Genomic DNA, 24,261 nt, shown 5'->3' with positions numbered 1-24,261 from the left:
CCAAGGGCTCAAGTAGAAAGAAAATGTTTTGGAAATGATGATGGCAACATATGTACAAATGTGCTTGATACAATTGATGTATGGATTGTTATAAGGGCTGTAAGAGCCCCTAATAAAATGATTTATTAAAATTAAAAATATATATAACCTGTGATATTGAAAAGCTTCAGAATCATGAAATGCCAACAAACATTATTATTATATAGTATTTATAAGGAAAATAATTTAAAAGAAGATTATAGCGTTTAGAAATTGTAGAAATTGACACAAGATATTTTGTAAAACTGCAGAGTAGAAATACTCTGGTAAGGAAAACCAACATAGGTTGGAATTATAATCATCTTAATTTTGTAGCAATTAATTTAAAATAACAGGGCTCGATGTGTTAAAGAAATACAAACATCAAAGAAAATATTTGAGGAAGAATATTTTTTAAAACCTGTTTTAGTGAGGCTATATTTGATGGCAAGGTATAGACCTATAAATCTAGCTTAATGGAAAAAAAGCTTAATATAAAAGTGGACATGCAAATTCATGGGTAATTCAAAAATAGGAAATGAAAAGTACAGTTACGCCACAAGGATATCAGAAATGGAATCTCTCGCTCTGTTTCTCACGGATCATGCATGTCTTTATTCCCCTTCTCACCAGTTTCTTAGGCTTGTGTATTTCCCCGACTCTCACATCGCTGTTACTTTTAGCACCCGCCATGCTGATCAGCTGCGGCAGGGGCTCCAATGACAAAGGAGAAGGAAACTAAAAATGTTGATAGAAAAATTACCACCAAAGTGTGTACCTACCTCCACTTACAAAATGATGGGAGAAAAGTAAAATCAAATTCCTACAAGAGGAATTTTGAATATTGAAGGGCCAATGCGATCAATAGAACATCTTTATGTTGGCAGATGGTGCCAATTCAAATACAGAAAAAAACTCAAAACAGTGAGAGGGATTAACTTGGTCACAATTTCTTCCACGTTTTACATGTGGGAGAAATACAGTTAAGTTGGAAAAAATGTTTAACAATGCTTTTAATTTTGGATTTTAGACCCATTAGAAGCTATTTGAATAACATAAACTTAACAACTTCAATATGCAAATTTTAAAGTGAGTTAAGTCTCTAACATGTAGAAATAATAAACACAATTTAGACTACTATTTATAAAACTTCTTGAATACTATCCTGATGGTAGGGTTTTGAAATGAGTTTAAAGAAAAAAAGACGCTTAATGTTTCATAAAATTTACCTTAAATTTTGTGACATATAAAATAAATTAATAATAAACACCCTTTTTCTAATATCATATAAGTAAGTATGTGTAATGAAATGAGATTACTTAATATGTCTCTCTGTCCATGTCATTGTAACTCCCACCAAATAAATGGGCAAGACCATGCAAATAGGATGTGTGAAACACTAATAGAGGAGATTGTTGGTTGTGTCATTCCATTGACTACATAAGTGAAACATCTCAAAAGCAGAGAGAGAGACTCCCATAACCCTCAAGTAGGAAGAGCTACCAGCAGAGCTCATGCACGATCCATCACAGGGCAGAGGAGTCTCAGTCAGACAGAGACAGAGCAGAGGAACTGGCCTGAGACCATGAGACAGGGCAGTGGAGCAGCACCACGCTGTCACAGCCATGGAACAAAGCCAAAGCCAAGGGATGAGGTGACTGGGAGGCCAAGAACCCAAGAGAGACATCTACCAGCTTGGTTGAAAAGGGATATTTCAGACAAAAGAACTGTATCCTCATGATATTTTTTCCAACAGTTTTAATATTTCAAGCATTCAATCATATTAAGAAGAATTGTACTATCATTACCACACCAATTTTAGAATGTCCCTCACCCCATGGTTAAATCGCCTTTAAAAGGAATTGTGCAATCACAATCAGGTTTAGCTTTCCCCCTCCTGTCCCCACTCTTGCCTTCATTGTTACTCCCTAAATCCCCCTTCCCCTCCTATCATCCACCCCCGCCCCTACATCCCCTATCAACCCTTGTATCAGTTACTATCACTATGCATCCACTGCTCCTCTGCTTCACAAACTAGGAAACCCAACGGAAATCATAAAAAACAAAATCAAAATAAGGATAAAATACTAATAATATAAAGACCAAAACACAAATAATGCATATGATGGAAAAGACCCCCATAAATATTCAAAAAGCCAAGGAAGAAATTTCTGTCATGGAACAAGAAAGAGTTACTTGCATCCAGAACCAATTCATGTCGGGTCTATAGAGAGACCAAGTGGCCAAGTATGGAGTTCAATTGAGCATAATCAAAATTACAAACTGTCTGCCTGATATGAAGCTGTTGGAAACTCTTACCTGTGGCTAGAGAGGATCTGCCAGTGACTCAGTCTGACTAGACTGATGGGTTTGGGGCTCCCAGGGTCCGTCTACATTTGGGTGTTCATAATTTTAGCTCGGATACTTTTCCCTTCTCCGTATTCAAAAATTTTAATTGACATTTTGGGATCACATAAGCTGGTGTGCTTTTTCCGTGCAGACTTTGTTGACTCTGCTTAGATTGGCTGCTTGTTTGAATGCAAGCCTTTAAGTCCCCAGACACTATTCTGATTGTTAGGCGGGCATCATCTACTTTTTTCACCACACTTTTCTGTAGCACCCTTATCTTCAGTGATCATTCATGAAGGTGAGTATCAAGCATGGCTATTTTATCAGAACTAACTGTTTTGAAGTGGAGCTAGAGTAACATAGGACCCCAGGCTCCATCTCCTTGTCCACAGTTTGCATGTCTCAGGTTTACTTGGCCAGTTTTAATAGGACAAATCACAACTCTATAAAGCCGGCCGCATCAATAGCAGCCATAAACCAGCCAGCAACCAAGCAAAGAGAACACATACACCCAAAAGGAAAGAAAGAAAAAAGCAAGCACCAGCAGGAAAGCAAACACTCATCTACGCAAAGAAGTAAAGCATTGTCAATCACCGCCCCTACCCCCTTGGGTTTAAGTCAATTTCACGATTATCACCATCAATGTTTCCAATGACCCAGAACTCCAGACACTATCGGTGTGAGGAGTCTATGCCAGTACAGTTCCACCTTGAGCCGCAACCCACGGGTATTTGCCCTACACAGTTCCATTTCCCATTAGATTGGGCTCTGTTGACCCTATGTCTGGGGATTGATGCCAGAGGGGACCTTCCTAGATCAATTCTTCCAAGTGCAGATCCCTGCTTAATGGATCAGAACCTGCCATGCCACTGCAGGGTGGGCATCAAGGTACTATATGTATGGTGATCCTGGGTCCCTTTCCATTGGACACCACTGAGCCAGGGGTTTCCCCCCAAAGTCCAATTACTACCACATCCACAGTGCTGGGGTGACCATACTCTGATTCCTCTCCTGTCCAAGTACCTCAGTCCTAAGTCCAAGGGTGCAGGCAGCTTCCAGGCAGATTTAGTTCATTCAGCAAGGCCTCTAGGTTAAGTCCTTCTGGTGTAGCCCCTGTATTATGCCATGCTGCCTGCCAAGGTCAACTTCCATGATTATCATGGTATTTAGTCCATATCATGGTTCGTGGAAGGTTGGGTAGAAATATATTGGTAATAGCTACACAGAAACATAAAATCTAGCCCATTGTACCCCTGTGTTCCCTACACTCATTGTTTAGCATCCCTCCCACTGTGAGGCTAGTTTCCTTACCATTTTTTAACCTGTTAGATTCCCTAATAAAAGCCCACAAGCATGAATACTGTCTGTGAATTCTGTGTGGCCATTACAATGAATTATCAAACCCAGCAGGGAAGTATAGTACCAGGAGAAAAGGTTGCTGTCAGAAGAGGGTAAAGAGGGATGGAGAGTCAAGGTCTGTCTGACCTCTGCCCTGTGACAATTAGCCTTGGACTGGAATGGAGTTGGATTCTTCTCCTTTCCATAGCCAGAGATCAGACATGGCCCCATGCCTTTTCACGATGTGATTTCAACGTGTTCTCTAATATTCAACTATCTAACAATGTTTGTAAACTATTGTACATACTACCTCACTGAGCTATATGACAATATCACAGGTACAAATGCTTTCAATGTATTATCAAAATACCTTTTCTCCACTGACTTCACCTCTCACTTAAAAATCTATCATGTTCTATGCTAGAGCATTCTTACCACTAAGCTTCCTCTAAAGGAGAAAATTTTAATTTACTGGCTGATTTTAATTTTTGGTAGTTTATCTTCCCTTTATCTATAATTCCATAAGTTTATTGAGTGCCCACTTTGTAGGAAGCACCATACACTCCACAAATTGCATTACTGATGCAATTAGGGTTTAGACTGGCTTTAATCAGTGATTAAATTTCCGTTTTACTCTCTTTTCTATAATTCCCTAGCAGATGAAGAAATACATTTACAAACTAGCAAGTCTGCAGATCATTGGGGATTGATTGCGTTTCCTAATAATTTATCTACTTTAATTGGTTCGCCGTTTCTTCTATATTCAGTTTATTGCAGAATTCCTCCCTCAGCAATCTTTCTCTGGATCTTCAATTGACAAACAAATCAATAGCATGGAAAAAACCTAACATGTTTGTAAATAATTAAATCAGTAACTACAGTCATCTTGAGTCCATCTTCTTTTACCAATTGAATTAATTGTAGAATTGTTTTGTCTTTTTAAAGTTGAATTTATTGCTCTTATTTAAGAAGTATTCTGTGGATGGAAACAATATCAACTTAATTAGTTACTATTATTGAGATCCTTGGTAGTCCGTAAATTGTGTGAAGCTTTGCTCTCTACTGTAATGAAAAGCTTGGCAAATATTATTTGCATAGAATTTAGATCCTACATTTCTTCTAAGCCATTATTAGCTCTCATTTGCTATTGCAAGTCTATTAAAAATATTGTTTATTTAGTATTACAACCACACTTTGAAAAAATCCCAATAATAAATCAAGAAATAAAACACTGTTGTTCTTGTTGGGTATTGTCTAGTCCATTCTGATTGATGGTGGCCCTATGCGCAGAATGAACCTGTCCGAGCCTGCACCGTCCTAATAATCACTGCTAGGGTTGAGTTCACTGTTGCAGACCGTGTGTCAGTCCATCTTGTTGAGGTTCTTCCTCTTTTCGGATGATCCGCTGCCAACCGCGAGGTTCTGCTCCAAGGACTGATCCCTCCTGATAACATGTGTAAAGTACATGAGGCAGTCTTGCCATTTGTATTTCTAAGGAACATGCGGTTGCACTTTTTACAAAGCAGAATATTTTATTCTTCTGCTAGTCCATGGCATATTAATATTCCTCACCAGCATTGTAATCCAAAGGCATTAAATCGTTCTGGTCTTTCTTATTTATCATACAGATTCTGATATGACTGAATATACCACACCTGGGTTCAAACCTCAAAGCCACATGTTTGCTTTTCAATGCTCTTCTTTTTGCAGCAGATTTGCCCAATATTATGCTTCATTTGATTTCCTGGCTGCTGCTGCTGCCATGGGTGTTGATTGTGGGGCTAAGAAATTGATAATTTCAAGATTTTCTTTGTTTATCATGCTGGTGGTTATTGTTTCTTAGCGTTGTTGTTATTAGATGTTGTTGTTATTGATCATGTTAAGGTGCGATCTATATTAAAGGTGGTAGTCTTTGGTCTTCATCAGTAAGTGTTTCAAATTCTCTTCACTTTCAGCAAGCAAAGTTGTGTCATCTGCATATCACAAGTTGTGACTTGATTCTATATTCTTCTTGGTACAGCTTATTTTGTTGGATTATTTGCTCAGAATACAGATTAGATAAGTATCATTAAAGGACACAACTCTGACATAGAGGCAATAATGAGCAATGGGACAATGAACAACTAGGTAGGATATCGGCCGTTTACAGATGATGTTTGTCTTGTGAGAATATTGACCTGAAGCTAGAATTCCAATGTTTCAAGAGAACCTGGATATCTGGCTTTTTACGTAAAATTTCCCCACAAATAAAATGCTTTACAATGAATTTAACACAGTCAAATACTATGAGGTCTAAAACTGTGTCATACAAATAAAGTTTGTGTGGAACTTACCCTATTATTTTAATTTTAGATCTGAAAAATGAGTCAAAATTGTCTCTATCATTTAATCTTGAATTATCAATTTCTCAAAATCTCCTACTTTGATATCATGTCAGAAATGGCTATTTCCCTGAAACCATCTTAAAAGCTTCATTAGCAGTGACTGGTATTTGATATAAAGTAGCAATCAGAGAAATGTCTTCCTGCTAAGCCCTAGATATGATGAGTTATTTTTTTAAATGGGTCATTTATGAAAGTTCCAAGTTTCTTGTAGAGTATATCATTTACTAAATAGGCATATGGAATGATATTTTATATTTCATTGTTCAAATCTACTTCATATTGATATGTCTTTTCACCTGGCAGAATTGGAACTTTCCTGAGAGAAAGGATCAGGACTATATTTTGTGGCTCTGTCTTCAATCTTATTTATAATAATTTGAATCATGTAATGTGTTCAAAATGGAGAGATTACAAAAATTATTTAGCATTTTGACCTGTGCTAGAACCTTGTGGCACAATGATTAAACACACTGCTGCTAACAACAGGTTGCCAGTTTGAACCTACCCAGTGTCTCAGTGGGAAATTTGTCTGGAGGTCTGCTTCTGTAAAGAAAACGACGGGCTAGTTCTACTCTGCCGCATGGAATCACTGTGAGTTGTAAGCAACTCAACAGCACCTAACATAGCAGGCCCTCTGCCAAATAATATTAACTGAAGACCTCACATAGTCAAAACAGAAAACAGTTGGGATCATGTGTGCTGCAAGATAAATCCTTTATATAACCATACCATCATTCCTATCTCAACCCCCAGTCCCTCAGAAAGCTCTTTTTCTTGAATTTTCAGCAATATTAGTGGCTGACTCAAGAGTCCAAGTCTTCAAGAGCTCTCAAATAGACGGTGGTAAAGAATATCCTTTCCTGGTACCAAGGGCTCAAGTAGAAAGCAGGTGTTTTGAGAATGATGAGGACAACATATGTACAAATGTGCTTGACGCAGCTGATGTATGTATAGATTACGATGAGTTGTATGAGCCCCTATTTAAAAAAAAAGAAGAACTAGAAAAGAAAAAAAAAAAGGTGCTCCCTTGATTGAATCTCAGTGAAACAACGAGGGAGATGGAAAAGCAGTCTGTTCCAAGATGACTCTTTTTTCCTGGAAAACTATTATGCTCTAATAAACACCCCCTTTCTCTACAGTGTCCAAATCAGAGCAGCCTAGGAATTAAAAAGGGCTGATATAAACATATATAAAGTCAGCATCTTATTATAATCTCAATAAATGGCATTTCACAGTTAAAAAAATATCTTTTCACTGATTTGAATTTTAAAAATTAAGAAAGAGAGCAATCAAGATATTCTATGTCCCAGGCACTTTATGTAACTATAGCCTTGGGAGGAATGTGCATTGTAGGGTAGCTTGGATGGGATTTATGAAACAACAAAGGAGAGAAAAGATTCATTTCTTAACCTGAGTTCTCTGAAGAACCCAAACCAGAAAAGTCCAAATATATGAGAGTGAACCAAACTTATGTAGAATAAGTGACTCAGGGAGGTGGGTATGGGGGGGGGCGGGGAACGATATCAAGGAGTCCATGTAGGAAAGAAATGTTTGGAAACTGATTGTGGGAGCACATGTACAACTCTGCTGGATATAGTTGAACTATGTAATTACATGATATATGCATTAATCCCCAATTAATAATAAGAAAAAGAAAAAGAAACTTAATTTTTTAAAAAAGGTATTGGTACTGGGGCTCCAGTTCCTACATGCACAGATATATTCGAAGCAAAATGTGTTTGAATGTGTCTGTACAGTCAGCAAATAACTAGAGACAATTTTCTCCATAACTCACTTATCTTTGGGGTGCCTTCAAAAAAGAGCCAATCAAAATAGAGGCTTCCTAGGGGATCTGCTGGGCTGGTTCAAGGCAAAGAATGTAATGGAAACTGGGGGGGATTCTAAAGAGGTACCTTTTGTGACGGAAACAGGATGATCACAGGGGCTTACCAGGAAGAACTTTTAAGAAAATTGAAAACAGCATTTATGAAAAAAAAGTCCAGGGAAGTTTCTTCCTCAGAAATATCATCAGACTCTGTATTTGGGTCGTTTGTTTAAATCATTCTGCCTTGTTTCTTTTTGTGAACTGAAATTGTCTGTTGTTGCAAAGTATTGTGGAGGCATTGTATTTTTATTTAATTGATGCTTGTATGTTGGTGTGTTCTTTGGAAACCATTCACACTTTTCTCCTGGTGAGTGTGACAGAGAATATGAATGCGTTCACAGTTCGGTGTTTGCTGTATTGTCGCACAGTTCGGGAGGGTTGGCTGATGTTGGCCATCGTCCTTCACTAATCAGGTGATAGAGGAATGAGTGGTGGACCTGGTCAATAGGTGGAGCTTCAGGACTTAAGAATGGGACTGAGCTGTATGGGCCCAGGGGTTGTCTCCGATGAGGTGAGACAAGAAAAGCAGAACAAATTTTTAAAAGAAACCAAGCCAAATAACATCAAAGAAGAAACGACAAAGCAAAAGTTTAAAAAAATAAAAACAAGAAAGGGAAAGCAGGCAACAACATCAAGAAAAAATAATTTAGTAACTAAAAAGAAATAAAAGTTAGAACAAAGGAAGAGGAAAATGAAGAAAGAAAATAATATTCTAAGAGAGACTAATATGATTGTTAGGTGCTGTTGCGTTGGTTCCAAGCCAGAGACCCTATGTACAAGAGGGAAAAACAACGCCCGGTTCTGTGCCATCCTCACATTATCGTCATGCTCGAGCTCATTGTTGCAGTCACTTGCCAATCCATCTCATCAAGGGTCTGCCTCTTCTCTGCCCTTCTACTTACCAAGCACAGGTCACTGGTATTTCACACACCAGCAGGACCCCACTCAAGGTGAAAGGGTTTCAGCAGAGCTTCCAGACTAAGAGCAGACTAGGAAGAAGGAAGAGGCTCTCTACTTCTGAGGAATTACTGCTGAAAACCTTACCTAAGAAATGATGTTGCACCCATCTACAATTTTGCCTCTACAATTGTGTAAGTCATTCCTTTAAGGTAAAATTCTCTCTCTCCTTTCCTCCCTCCCTCCCTCCCCCTCTATATGTATGTGTACACACATATGTACATGAAAGTAAGTAAAAAATACTGCTACAATATCACAGAAATTTTACTTAATAAAAATATCAAAATGTGAAGCTATTATTTCTCCCAACATTTGCTCCCTCTATGTCTATACATTTTAAGGGCAGTGTTTCCATCTCTCTAATCCCGTCCTGAAGAACGTTGTGCCTTTAGATATACACCACATTAAAAGAGCAGTGTTGGCCTTCATAAGGGACTCAAGTCTTGTTCCTTTGTGCTGTTTCAGTTCTGGAGCAAAGAGAAAGCTGAAAGTGCAAGATCAAGGCTGTAGGTTATGGAGCTTTTCCTATGGCATTCTGATAGGACAGCTCTTGGTACCCTCAAAGAATGAGCCAGTATATTGTTGTGATGGCAAATGTTTTCAGAGGGAAACTTCCAATAATATGGAAAACTAGATAGGTATGCTATACACTCTCACCAACAAAGACATGAAAGACCAAATGAAACAGCTATGCATGATAATTCTGGAACTCTGAGCTTGAAGAGAAAGGATAGAGAAACAGACTTAATATTGACTAGAATTTGAACAAAAGCAACAAGAGGAGACAAACAGCTAAATTGCCAGCTAGTCTGATGTGGACCAGAGATGGGTGGTGGGTTTGAACTTCTGACTTTATGGTTGGTTAGCAGCCTAATGTGTATCCCACAATATCATGAGGGCTCTTAAGTCAAGTTGACATAGAACCTACATCATCTTAGCTCACATTCATTGCTCATCTTTCACCTCTTTCTTTTCCTCCTTCCCTCTTTCCTTCTCTTCCTTCATCTTTCCCTTTACTTAAAAGTTCAAGTAACTGTCATGTATTAGTGAGTGTCTACAATGTTTATGGAAGTTTTAGGGTCCTGTGGTGAAGGTGGGGTTTCTAGAAATCAAAAGAAGTTACTGGAAATATGGCTGGTGGCATCTGACAGCAGAAAGAAACAGCATTAGTTCCGCAAGCTTACAGTGTCCTAAACTCTCTATTATCCTACCAGACACAGATTTTGAATTGATAAATCATTTGGGTTCTAAAAATCAGAAAGTAACTTTATGGTAAGGAGAAAAAGCATATAGTTAATTCGATTTTGTTTTAATTAAGGCGCCAACCATGTGTCTCTTGACAATCAAAATGAAGTACTTTTTTATTTGAGTACAAAAGTAAAGTTTAACACAATTGGTATCTAAAGTCATTACATCAAGATCCATTTTCAAGAAATTTTAGTTCAACAATAAGAAAAAGACTGAGAATCAAAACTTAGTTCCCAAAATGTCCAAATACCAAAAGTGAAAAACTCTGTAGGTGCTTGGACTGGGCAGAGCTCCCTGGCTTCTTAACAGCATGGTGTTATTTTATGGATTTCCTAAGCTGGTTGAGTCCTCTGCCTTCCTCCCAGGAAGTTTTATATCCTTTAATATAGCTTTGCCTCCTTCAAGCTTCTCCACCCAACCGCTGCTCCAAATATGGTGCATCTTTTTTCTTTTTTCCTTCACTAATGTGGGTCCTCTTAAATGTGTTCTTTTATAGAAAGAAAGAAAACTCTATAAAAGGTTAGTACCCCACTGGGTATTTCAACTTCAAAGGCATTTCTGAGAATACAAGCTGCATCTGGCTTGGCTGGCCAGAATTCCAGGTGAGACTGTATGCCTACCTCCAAAGGAGAACACACTTCTCAGATCCTGAAATGTCACAGAGCAGCGCCAAGAAGAGAGACACGCTTTCTGCTACTGCAATTCACCGTGTAGTCCTGAAAAACAAAGGTTACAAACAACAATGTCTCTCTAAGGGCAGGTCCTTTGCAGGCTTTCAGTGTTAGATTGAAGTCCAGAAGGACAGTAGCAAAAATGTTCCTTCTGCTTTTTGTATTTTCTTTACTTTTAAAAAAAATCTACTGTAAAAAGAAATCCATTTTCTTGTTTACCTAGATCCCTACACCAGACTCAAATGATGATTAACATCTGTCGATTCCTCTTTTATGTCCTCTCATTAATTCTCCAAGAGCAGCCAGAGTGAGCCTTTTTTAAAGGGATAATTTTTTGAACTTCCCCCAGTCAAAAGCCAAGTTTTAAACTATATCTTCATTCCCTTCCCTACTCTTCCCACCAAAACCATTACCACACTGTCCTCCTCTACTTCCACTAACCTACTCTACTACACACACACACCAGGCTCTTTACTATTCCTTAAATATACCAGATAGGATCTTGCCTTATAGCATCGGCACTGCCATCTTTCTGCCTGGATAACTTTCTCATAGACATCCTTTGCTGTAAGATTTTGTTCAATTATCAGTGTCTCAAAGAGAGTCAGTAACCACCATATACTTCAAGTTTCTTTTGTCTTCTTTAACCCTAAAAATAAAATTCCTTTGTTCCTAGTCATCAGTTTTCCTAATTAATAATTGTGTATTATGTTTAGTATCTGTTTACAATGAAGGTCCATAAAGACATGGATCTTATTTTTTTATTCCCTCATATGATCCAACCTCCTAGGATCAGTGCTCAGCACATGCACAGATAGAACTCAATTATATTTATTACATGCATGAACGAATAGTGAATTGTTTTGCATACAATTTTTATTTGAAGGGATAAATGAATTATCCTAGAAAAAAATGAAACAAAAATCAACAAAGTAATTACTTCTCATAGTAACTAAATAATCACTACTGAAGAGCTTCTGAGTTCAAATTTATGGATTTTCACAAAATTTCATAGAAGACTCTCCATTTCCAGACATAAAGGTAACCCTAAATTTCCAAGCAAATGTAAAAGTTTAAGTGAATTGAAAATTTGGCCACCATTTCTTGATGATCAACATTTAGAAAATCCAGCCCACACCCACATTCCCTCTATCAGTTTCTCACTCTCAGGTGAAAATATATAGAAACTAAACCACTAACTCTGTGTTGAACTCGGCTCCCGAAGCTTGGTCCTAGTCAGTGACTTAGGCTCTGCCTGAATCTGGGGCTTGTCGTGACAAGATGCCCTGGTCCGGCCCCTCGGCCTATGATTCTGACACATTCTCTGGCTTCCCCTAGTGATGGGTTTTGACCCTTGTTGGCTAGTCTCCTTGCTCTCTTAGGCGATTCCCATCCCCACTCTCATCACTGATCCGACTCTTGCCTCCAAGTTATTCCTTGAGCCTTGACAGATAGAGAGATTCCTCACCCAGATTCCCATTTTGGAAAGACTTGCTGATCAACCGTAGAAAGTTCTATAGTCAGCTTCGAACTGTTAGTCCTATTTGCATCCGCCTCAGCATCTGTGTGGAATTCACTTTTAACTCTCAATTTTTTCAATTGGGGCACATTTTGGGGATAAAGTAGGTGCTCTGTTTTTCCTGGGGTTCAGTGAATGTTAATAATATTTTTAAATCCTTTTGCTAGTTGATACTACTCTTTTTGGCTGAAATCATTCACCCCTTATCTTATTTTGGGGTTTCCATATACTATTCAAAGTAAAACTGTCTTTGATCCAGTATACCTCGTATCCAAGAAAGACTTTAACTAGACCCAAAACCATGCCTCCGAACCAACCTCCTTTTACCTGACGGTGGATAGCGTTACATTTTCCCAAACCTCCTCAAGTTATCACGTGGTATCTCTGAGCAACTGACTTCTGTGTCAAACACCTTGGCTTGGCACCTAATGAGCAGCTCTGAATTCCAAGGTTGCTTGTTGGGAAATTCATGGTTTCTCAATGATGCAGTTCCTTTTTTTGGCTGCCCTACTGTTCCGTTAGTACAGAAAACAAGCTGCTAAAACATGGATTTTTTTTTTCCTTTTAGCTGCCAAAGCCTACAAGGGAGTTGATATTTTACTGCTATTATGGAATTTTCAGAAGTTTGGAAAACAGAGGATTTTATTTTTTGTTTTGTTTTGATGTAGGACATTTTTGACAATGGCTTTGGCTGTGATACAAAATCTCCACGCTTGTAAGCCAGAATAACATTTACAACCATCTGGCTTCCATGTAGCACCCTCTGAGTGAAATAGATATAAAAACAGCAATTAAGAGGTTTAAAATGACTCTTTCCATTAGCTTCTGAACAAAAGGATCCCATGATAAAGATCTAATAAGTATTGAGGAGATTGCTGATAGTGAATGCACTTTCATGTTGATAAAAAAGAAAAAATATTAATATGTCATTCCGTATCTTAACTCCTCAAATGCTTTCCACTCTCAATATTACCATTCACCCAGATTTCTTGGCTGAAATTATATTTTTCCTAAATAGAATACACCCATTTGTGACTAATTGAAAACTTGATCAAAGATTCATTCTATACCCATTTAGCTTAATTATTCTCCTTTTTGAATACTGCTGTTATGGATGGATCTGTGACTTTCAAAATAAGATGTTCAATTTGTAACCTGAGTACCTGCGTTAGTTGGGGTAGACTAGAGAAACAAATTCATAAGCATGCATATGTGTACAGAAACTATTGTTTATATGCAGGAGCAATTGAATATTGAGAAAACATCCCAGCCCGGATCAGAACAAGCCCATAAGTCCGATATTAGGCCATATGTCCAATACCAACCTTTAAATTCCTCTTAAGACTCATGAAACACATGCAATGATGCTGAATGCAGACAGATTACAGGCCAGCGGATGGAATGTCTTGTGGATCCAGTGGCAGTAGAAGTATCTCAGCACTGGCCGGGGTCTCCACGTGGCTCCCTCAGCTCCAAGGCTCTGGTGTAACTCCATACCTCACAGGGAATGTGCATGTGTCCCAACTCCAAAGAGCTATTTATCTCCTTAGTGCTTCCAAATAAGGTCATCAAGCTGCGACCTGATTGACATGCTTGACTCCACCCCCTCCACTCTTAAGTCTCAAACTGACAATAGCCTATGCAACTACCACAGTACCTGCAGTGTCTCTAGATGTAATTAGTTCAATCGCAGTAGGTCATGTTGGAGTAGGGTGACCTCTAATTCAACGAGTGTACTTACAAAATAAGACACATAACAAAAATTCCACATAAAGATAGTGACAGAGGTTGAAGTGACACTGCCACAACTCAAGAATTGCCTGGGACAAGCAGAAGCTAGAAGAGATAAGGAAGGATGCCTCCCTTCCATATACTTTCCGAGGCCAAGGGACCTGCAGCACTGGCTTTGCAAACTTCTCCAAATCACCAAACCAAATCCGCGGCCCTTTTTGCCATGCTGACTCATAGCCCCCTAGGTGGGTTTCCAAGACTGCAGCTGTCCGTGGGAGTAGAAAGCCAATTCTCTGTCCCACCATGGACTTGTAGCCTCCACAGAACGAGGGAAAATGTCTTTCTGGTTTTCAGTCATGCAGTTTGTGGCACTTTGTTATAGCAAACCTAGGAAATTCTCCACCCCAGATGAATAGATGGAGAGAAAAACAGGTAAGATGGTACAATATACATTATTTTTCTTTAAAATGTCACCGCTTATGCTTTATATCATTAACACTTGATATTCTATTGGAATAATGTTTTCAAAAACAGAATGCCTAAGAAAGTTTGGATTCTCACATCTGAATAGACAGTTCCTCTCGATCAGGAAAGAAGCGCGTGCCAAGAGAGGGTGACACATGGAGGTCGGCAGACCGTACCGTCAGTCTCTCTGCAGGAGAAAGGCTGACTGTCCCTGCAGAGAGTTGTCGCCTCAGAAACCCCGAGGGGCACTCCTGCTGTCTTCAGCGTCGCCATAAGTTGGAAATGACTCGATGTCAGTGAGCAGACGAGGTCAGAAATGATGCCTTTGGTTCCTTTGAAATGTTTCAAAGGCATTTATTATAATGATCTGTACATGTGAAGATATATAAATAGCACTGCCAACTTGGATCCTTTTCAATTTCCATGTAATAAATAGAAGATCAACGTCACCCCCATGCTCTAAAACCAAATGCTGAGATGTCATGCTGAGATAAAACAACAAAGTGAGGTCAAGTGTGGGAAAGGTTCCCATTTTGCCCCATCCAGCTTGCGTCTCTATTCAGAAAACTTGATCTTAGTTAATGATAGAAAAGGCTTCATATGCTGCCTCTGCTTTTCACTTTTTATAGAGTAACATATTTCTACCCAAGGCTTTTAGAGCTTTCTCACTTAGCTGTCAAGTTCAGAAAACCCATGGCTGAAAGAGCCCGGAAAGGAACATTCCCAAACAAATTAGCATGTTGAAGGAGGAGGATGTAAAGAGGCAGTGTGATGCCCCCCCCAGGCCTGAGCACACTTTGCAGCACGCCAAGACATTAACAAGGATGGTTTCATGCACTTGGGCCAGTGATTTACGAAGTTGCTTCCTGATTTAATAATGTGCTAGAAAGGATTGTTGTTATACCAACTAAAAGAATCATAAAATGGTAATGAATGTTATGAAACTTCATGAATATTTCATAGAATATTGGCTGTCAGATTTATCTTAAGGTTAAAGAGCACATAGGTCATAAATCAGGCCCAACTTAGAATTGCTTGAAGTTCGTAGATGGTCAGAACTGTTTACATGTTAAGCAAGGCTATGATTGTGTACTGCTTTAATCATATATTAGAACTCAATCAGCCTAGGACTTTAAAAAAAATCAATATTAAAATAGATCACTTTCAAAAAGAATCAGGAAAAATTTCTAAGATGTATTAGAGATATTTTATAACATAAAATTTACTTTATTAAAATTTTCTCATTGAAATTATTAAGCATTCAAATTTATTATTATAATTCAGTAAAAGACATCAGAAGGCTATTGAATTAGTGCAATAAAATCACCTAATGAACATGATCTTATTCTTTAGCTATGAGTCACACACATAACAATTATTTATAGTAAGCTTTAATATATCACTAGGTTCAAGGTAATGGTTCATTTGAAATATTTATAATTTGATTAAAATTTTCTATTTTTGAGATAGATATATTTTATGTTCCTCATTAATTGCACAAGAAAGTATGTTTCCTCACTCTACTTTGAGACATAAATGAAATTTAATTCTGTGATTATTAGATTTATCCCTTGTTTTGCAGCTAATTGAGAACAACCCTCTTAAATCTGATTGGTTAACTTCTCCCTTTTTAAGTCTGTCAAACTGTAAGAAATATTATTTAAATACAGGGGTAACCTTTCTGAAAGTTTGTTTTCTTGGCAGTCTAAGTAGAAATCACAGTGTTAGTTATTCATTCAGTTGATCAATCACTCAGCCGCATCTTAAGTGCTTCTTATGTGTTGTCTATCAGTCTAGGTGATAAAGCAGAGAGGTAAAAATACGCTGTCTCTATTCTGTGGCAATGACATGAATTCACCTGGTATGGTCTCGTTCATAGACTTTGTAATTCCTACCAGGGACTATGGGAGAAGACACAAGTCAAGTCAATGGGCTCCGAATTAGGGATCGCTCAGTTTGTCATTCCGCTGAAAATAAAAGTGAGAAACCTTAAAAACAGGACTAAAGGAAATCCCAAGACCAGCAGAGTTCATGTGTGATCCATCCCAGCAGACCATGCGGTGGAACAGAGGAGACCATTAGACTTTGCAGAGGAGCAGCAACAGGGCCTTGACAGAGAGAATCCACCAGTCATAAAATGTGGCTGCCAGGCCGAGAGCCAGAGAGGGACATGCTTGACAGCATGGCTGTGAAGAGGAGCTTCACACAAAAGAATTGTATCCTTCACATTTTGTAACCTATACACCGCCCTAATAAGCCCTATCATTGTGAGTGTTTTCTGAGTTCTGTGTGGCGACTGCAAAGAATTATGGAATCCAGCAGAGAACTTGAGTGCTGTGAGCAGGATGGGTGTTGTCAGAACAGGGTAAAGAAGGATGGAGGGAGGCAGTCTGGCCTCTGTTTGTGCCAATCAGCCATGGGCTGGGATGGCGTTGGGTTCTCTTTGTCTTTGTGAACAATGACATAAAGTGTGGTGGCTGTCATAATAAGATCTCCTAGATCTTAAGGGAGCACATGGGGGACATGTATGTCTAGAACTGAGGCACCATGGATGGCATCTTGGAGAAAACCATGTTCAGTGTTAGAACTACATAAAGTATCATTGAAGTCATGGGTGTCATAAGACGTAGACCTACACTAAAGAATATAATGTATCAGAGGAACTGATAAAACCTAGTAATTATTGAAATGTATTGAGTATGTGTGTGTGTGTGTGTGTGTGTGTGTGTATGTGTGTGTGTTGGGGGTCAGGGAGAGGGGGCTGTCTCATAAAGACAGAGAGAGAGGGTACGTAGGACATACACCATACCTATACAACCTGCAAGGATTTTAAACTCTACTTCAGGATACTGAATTCCCTTGAAGATGTTCCAGCATTATAGTAATGTACTTAGATTCGCCCTTTCCCCACCCCCCTTGTTTTCTTTCTTTCTTTTTAAATCATTTTATTGAGGGGCTCTTACAGCTCTTATAACATTCCATATATCAACTGTATCAAGTATATTTGTACATATGTTGCCATAATAATTTTCTAAACATTTACTTTCTATTTGAGCCCTTGGTATCAGCACTTTTTCCACCCTCATGACTTCTTGATAAATTATAAATAATTGTAGTTTTCATATCTTACACCAACTGCTGTCTCTCTTCTCCCACATTTCTGTTGTTCAGCCCCCTGATGTGGGGGTGGGGATTATGCATTGATTATTGCAATTGGTTCCCCCTTCCTCCTCTCCTGCCCTCACCTTCCCTCTATCCTCCTGGTATCACTACTCCCATTTCTGTTCCTAGGGGGGTTATCTGACCTGGATTCCATGTGTCATGAACTCTTATCTGTACCAGTGTACTCTCAAGAACTGAAAGGCAGATAGGACTGGAGTCATGATAATGGGGGTGAGCAAGCCTCAAGGAACCAGAGGGATGTTGTGTGTTTCATCTGTACTTTACTGCACCCTGGTTGACTCATCCCTTCCTTTTGACTCTTCTGTGAGGGGATGTCCCATTGTCTACAGATGGGTTTTGGATCTCTGCTCTGACCCAACTTGTTCTCAACAATATGGTTTTTTTTGTTTGTTTTGGGTCTTCTGATTCCTGTTACCCAATCCCATCAACACCTCATGATCGCACAGGCTGGTGTGCTTCTCCCATGTGGGCTTGTTGCTTCTCTGCTAGATGGTCACTTGTTTAACTTCAAACTTTTAAGACCCCATACACTATATCTTTTGATAGCTGGGCACCATCTGCTTTCTCCACCATATTTGCTTATGCACCCATTTTGTCTTCAGCGATCATATTGGGAGGGTGAGCATCACAGAAAGCCAGGTTGTTCAAGTGTTCTTGCATTGAGGGAGGGCATGAGCAGAGGCCCAAATCCATCCACTTCCTTAATGTATTGTCATATAAATATATGTATATATGCCAATACCTCTAGTTGTATGAATTAATATGTTTACATAAGTGCACACCTATGTTTATACCTCTGTCCATAGCTTTGCTTCCTGGACCTTTCTTCTGTTTCCTTTTACCTTCCTCCTGCCCCACCATCATGCTCGCCCTTCTTCTGCCTCTTAGTACTTCCTCTCAGCTAGATTGCTGTTGCTCCAACTCCCCTGAAAGCTCTACATCCTCCTCATGGTTACTTGAATTCACTAGTTGTTTCCCTGGTATAGCATTGTTTGCTCACCGCTCCTTTCCCTCGCATCCTCCCCCTACAAGTCCTCCTTGAACCGTCGGTCCGTTGCTTCCTCCTGGGGCTTGCTTCCCGTGCCTATCTTATATTGGTAGGCAAAACAACAATAACAGAGACTAAACAAAAGATTAAACAAAGAGAAAAAAAATTAAAAACTAGCTAGAACCCCAAACAAAATGTAAAAGCATACATAATTCCAGGTCTGTCCTCGTATCTTTGTGACTATCTTTCCAGCGGGCCTGTGGGTTCTAGGAACTGTGCTCCTCGCCTGAAGTCTATTTTGGGGGCTCCTCATGGGTTTTGTGGCTTGGCTTTGCTCCGGTTTGTAAAGATCTGCTATGTTTGCTAAGAAAAGGAAAGACTCAGTTTACCTAGAAAGTGCTGAGTGGCACCTTGATTCTTGCATGCCATAAAAGTGGGTGATTATGGAGGCAGAGTTGTTTGATTGTGAGGGCAAAACTGCTTGATCGTGTGGGCTAAGTTGTTTGCTGCTTAGGAAAATGGGACAGGACCACCACGTGCCACAGTGCAGGCAAGGCTCGTGGGGAAATGCTGATGATGCACCGGCTCTTCTGACTCTAGCCTGGGGTTAGGTGGACCCTTTTCCTCCTGTTCCCTAGCAAATTTGCTGAAACACAGCAGTCCACAAAATATCAGTTACTCCCTGTTCCCGACTTTGCCCTCCCCTCCGCTGTGAAGTGTGGCTAAAGTATGACTGTTTCTCTGTATGTCTTCAGATAATTGTCAGCTCTCCCTTTGTGTGGAAACTTGTCATGAGATGCCGGCTATGTGACAAGGAGTGGATATAAACTTTCCTTGAATAAGTTCTGGACCCTGGAGTGTATGTTGATTCAGGAGTCCCCCACACCCCAACTGTGTCTTAGCTTTTCCTTATCTATAAGTTTTCTCATTGCAGATCATGTCCCTCTTGAACCTGTTCGATTTGTAACAGGGCTGTACTTGTTAATCATACAGGTGATCAAACAGAGAAGCCTCTCTCAGAGTCCAATTGAAGACTTTCCTGAGAATAATGGAATGGCTTCAAGATCTGTTTATGAAGTTTTAAATATAAAGCAGTCAGAGTATAGTACTGCACCAATGAAGCACACAACCTTCCTCTAGTTCTTTAATGCTTTCTCACCCCTCACCCCACCCACTGTCATGATCCCAATTCTATCTTACAAATCTGGCTAGACCAGAACATGTAAACTGGTACAGATAAGAACTCACAACACAGGGAATCCAGAACAGATAAGCCCCTCTGGACCAATAAGGGGAGCAGTGATACTAGGAGGGTAAGGGAAGGTGGGGCAGGGGAGTAAGAGGAACCGATCACAATAATTGACACAGGGCCTCCTCCCAGAGGGACAGACAGCTGAAAAGTGTATGAAAGGAGACAGCAGTCGATATAAGATATGAAAAAAAAAGAATTTATAAATTATCACGGGGACATGGGGGAGGGAGGAGGAAGGGAGAGGGAAAAAAAGAGGAGCTGATATCAAGGGCTCAGTAGAAAAAATGTTTTGAAAAAGATGATGACAACATATGGACAGAGGTGTTTGACACAATGGATATATGGATTATGATAAGAGCTATAAGAGCCCCCAATTAAACAGAAAAAATATATAAATAATGGTACCTAACAATAATAACAACACACACACACATAAAGTATCCTTCTTTTTAAGGAAATGCTTAAATTGCTTAAATTCTAATGAGGGGAAGTGTTGGCCGCTGGACATCCCCTTACAGAAGGGTCGTGGGGAGGAGATAAGCCAGTCAGGGTGCAGGGTATCAATGATGAAACATACAACTTTCCTCTACTTCCTAAATGCTTCCTCCCCACCACACTACCATGATCCCAAATCTACCTTACAAATCCAGCTAGACCAGAGGACGTTCACTGGTACAGACAAGAACTGGAAACACAGGGAACCAAGTACAGATGATCCCTTCAGGACCAGTGCTGGGAGTAGCAATACCATGAAGGTAAGGGGAAGGTGGGGTAGAAAGGGGGAACCAATCACAATGATCTACATATAACCCCCTCCCTGGGGGACAGACAACAGAAAGGTGGGTGAAGGGAGGCATCGGAGAGTGTACGACATGGAAAAGTAATAATGATTTATAAATTATCAAGGGTTCGTGAGGGAGGAAGGATGGGGAGGGGGGGGAATGAGGAGCTGATACCAAGGGCTCAAGTAGAAAGCAAATGTTTTAAGAATGATGATGGCAACAAATGTACAAATGTGCTTGACACAATGGATGGATGGATGAACTATGATAAGAGTTGTATGAGCCCACAATAAGAAGGCTTTAAAAGAAAGAAAGCGTTCCCCTAAAGAAAAGTGCTTCTATGTTTCAGATTCTCACTCTGCTCACTACCTGGAAAATGATGCATTAAGATAACAGACATTGTTTATTAAGACTGTCTGATATACCTGCTCCTGACTGTGCGCTACACTTGCATGAGCTAAGTTAATCCTCATGTACAAGTCTATAGAGTGGTTCTAGGGAACTCTGCTGGTATAGTGGTTATGCATTGATCTGCGATCCACGGGTCAGCCTTTCAAAACCATCAGCCACTCCTTGGAAGAAAGACGAGGCTTTCTTCCTCCGTGAAATGTTACAGTCTCAGAAACTCACAGGGCTGGTTTGACCCAGCCTTGCAGGGTCTCTATGAGTAGGCAGCACCTTGATGGCAGCGAGTTGGAGTTTCTTGTGAGGAGGTTCCATAATCGTCTGTGTTCAAGGTGAGAACAATAGGTGGCCACAGTCAAGTAACTTGCGCAGGTCCTAGGACTCTGTGAGCCGCAGCGCTCACGGTGGTATCCCAGGCTCCTCGGTCACCACAGACCACTGAGTTACACAAATGCCACAGTCGACGTGGTAACACTCAGTATGACTACACATGAAAGTTGTCAACAAGAACACTTGTTCCCAGTTTCCCTTGAAAATTGTTTAGTGTCTGCTTATGAGGAAGTGGCCATATTTAGAGAAAGAAGAAAATTCCAGCTTGTTCTGTGAGGCAAACATATCCCCGGAGATTTGACACCCATAGCAATGTAGCTTGGCTCATTAATCATTGGTGAATGAACTTTCATTGTGCAGTGGACCCATGACATCACTTACAAGGGAATTAATCATTCTTACAAGTTTCCTTTACAGAAAATACATTGCACTGATCTGTCACTAACATTTCCCTAAACTGAGTTATAATGTTATTTCCTACTAAAACTCACATCCTTTATTCAAAATGGAAGGGATGTTTTTAATTTCCACAGAAAAGTCTCCTACATCAATTTACGTCAAGATCTGTGGCACATAGCTAAGTCTCCCTAGTGCAAGGAGTCATTTTCCACAGTCCTTTGACCAGTCACCGCTTCAAGAATAAGGAACACCTAGAGTGACAAAAGGTTTCCAGCAAAAACAGATTTATAGGCAGAATCAGTTTCCTATGTTTTCATTCATTTTGAATGAATACAAAGAATAATCTCACAGCTAATACAAATGGCGCAAGCTGAGCCATTAAATTGACAGTGTGATCTATCCCACTTCACACTGCTTTATAAGCAAAATGTATCATTCTTGGGAGATTTCTCTTAGTTAAATAACTGTAAGACCTATATCTCTTGCCGTTACTTTTGATAAAACACAGCATGTCATCTTAACTCATCCTTCCACTGCTTTATTCTATCATCTTCCACTGAGCGATTGGGATTCTGATCACCGTGCGTTCTGCTTGCAGATTGAAAGCCTCTCTCGACTCATCTGTTATTCTTCACGAAGCAGAGCTCCAATGTAACATCTGTGTTCTGACTGAGTCTTTACCAGGGACTGAGATTCCAGCAAGCAATAACCTTGGGGTTCCTTTGGAAACACTCCAGGGTCCCTGCGATGTCAAGGCTTGAAGGTACCTAACAGAATTAATGGGCTAAGTGCCATGCTTCTATTTTCATTTCTGAATTCGATTTGGGGTACATGAGCTTAGTGGAGTTATGATAATGTTTTACTGATCTGTGAAGCTAGTCATCACCGCCGAAAGCTTTAAAAGGCTGGGAGCTCTAGCTGCATATTTTAAACTTGATTCTTCTCCCTGTTCCTCAATCGATTGTCAGCTGAACTCTTATTTTACTCTCAGAGCACAGAGAGTATTTGTGTTCACTCACGGGACTGTTTTTAGGACATTTCCCACTTCTAATAATTTAATTGTAAACAGTGAGTTTCTGCCCTGAAATTGGCATCTGTTTGGATGTTTTGTTTGCATCTCTTGATGAGATGTGGCTGTTAATGTTAATCTATCCTTTTATTTCAAATTAGTGTGAAAAGCTTCTAAGTAAAATTAAATCAGAAGCTGATTTGGGCCCTAGCTCAAGTCAGAAGAAATACAGAGCCTGAAAAATTTATAGATATTGGGCTTTTTTTTATAAATAATTATACTTTATGTTACAAGCCAAGCTGAATACTTTAAACTGACATGTATGTGTAATCACACACACACTTATACACATATATACTTGTACACATGATTCCTATTTATGTACATCCCATTCACTGAATATTAAATTCAGTGTCGGAAGCAATAAGTCACCTACTATTTCATTATCCATTGATGCGAAGTGATCCACTCAAAACTTAGCGACATAAAACAACAGTGATTTAGTATTTTCTGCTGGTTAGTCAGTTGACAGGACCTAGCTGGGCAATTCTTCTGCTCCATGTGGCACTGACTGGGGTCACTCGCTCAGCTGCATCCAGTTGGCAGTTCAGTTTCACTGGCAAGTCATAGAAGGATCGACTCTGTCACGTTAGTGTTGCTCCACAGTTTCATGGTCTCAGGATAGTCAGACGGCTTTCATGGAAGGTGGCTTCAAGAGTAAGGAAGCAGAAAATGACAGTCCCTTAAGGGCTATGCCAAGAGTTTACACAGTATCACTGGTACTGCATTCTATTGTTCAAAGCAAGTCTGAAAACCAGCTCAAATTCAATAGGAGGGGGAAGTAAACTACCTTTTGATTGGTAGAGCAACATGCATGTAAAAGGAAGGTATTAGTGGTAATCTACGGAGAATATATACCACATCTACTACATTGAACTTTTGAATTTTGTGTTCACATTAGGACAGTGGTGCTCTCTAGCCTCTTCCTTGTACGGATGCACTCGTGGTTAATTATCATCAATTCCACTCTAGCTCCATGGACGACATAGAAGAGTTGTTCCCTAGTTCCATCCCTGGATGAAATCTTAATGGAAGCAGATTGCCACCCATCCTTTTACAGGGCTCCAGGGGACGGATTCAACCCACCAACTTTAGATCACTGCTTGAGCACAAATCATTTGGGTCAGCAGCCATCATTAACTGATTTTTTACATGCAACTGTGCATGCTTAAAAAATGCATAGGTAAGTTGGTGGGGAGGTGGGTGTGGGAGACCTGGTAGGACAGGATCAAGGGTAACGTAACAAAGAGGAAGTGCTGAAATCCTGGTGGGGACTGAGCATGATAGT

Source organism: Echinops telfairi, unplaced genomic scaffold, assembly GCF_000313985.2.
Source record: "Echinops telfairi isolate 266 unplaced genomic scaffold, ASM31398v2 ScPeMD7_3;HRSCAF=10, whole genome shotgun sequence".
Classification (NCBI taxonomy): Eukaryota; Metazoa; Chordata; class Mammalia; order Afrosoricida; family Tenrecidae; genus Echinops; species Echinops telfairi.
The sequence above is the reverse complement of the archived record's forward strand: the minus strand, read 5'-3'. Positions refer to the sequence as shown.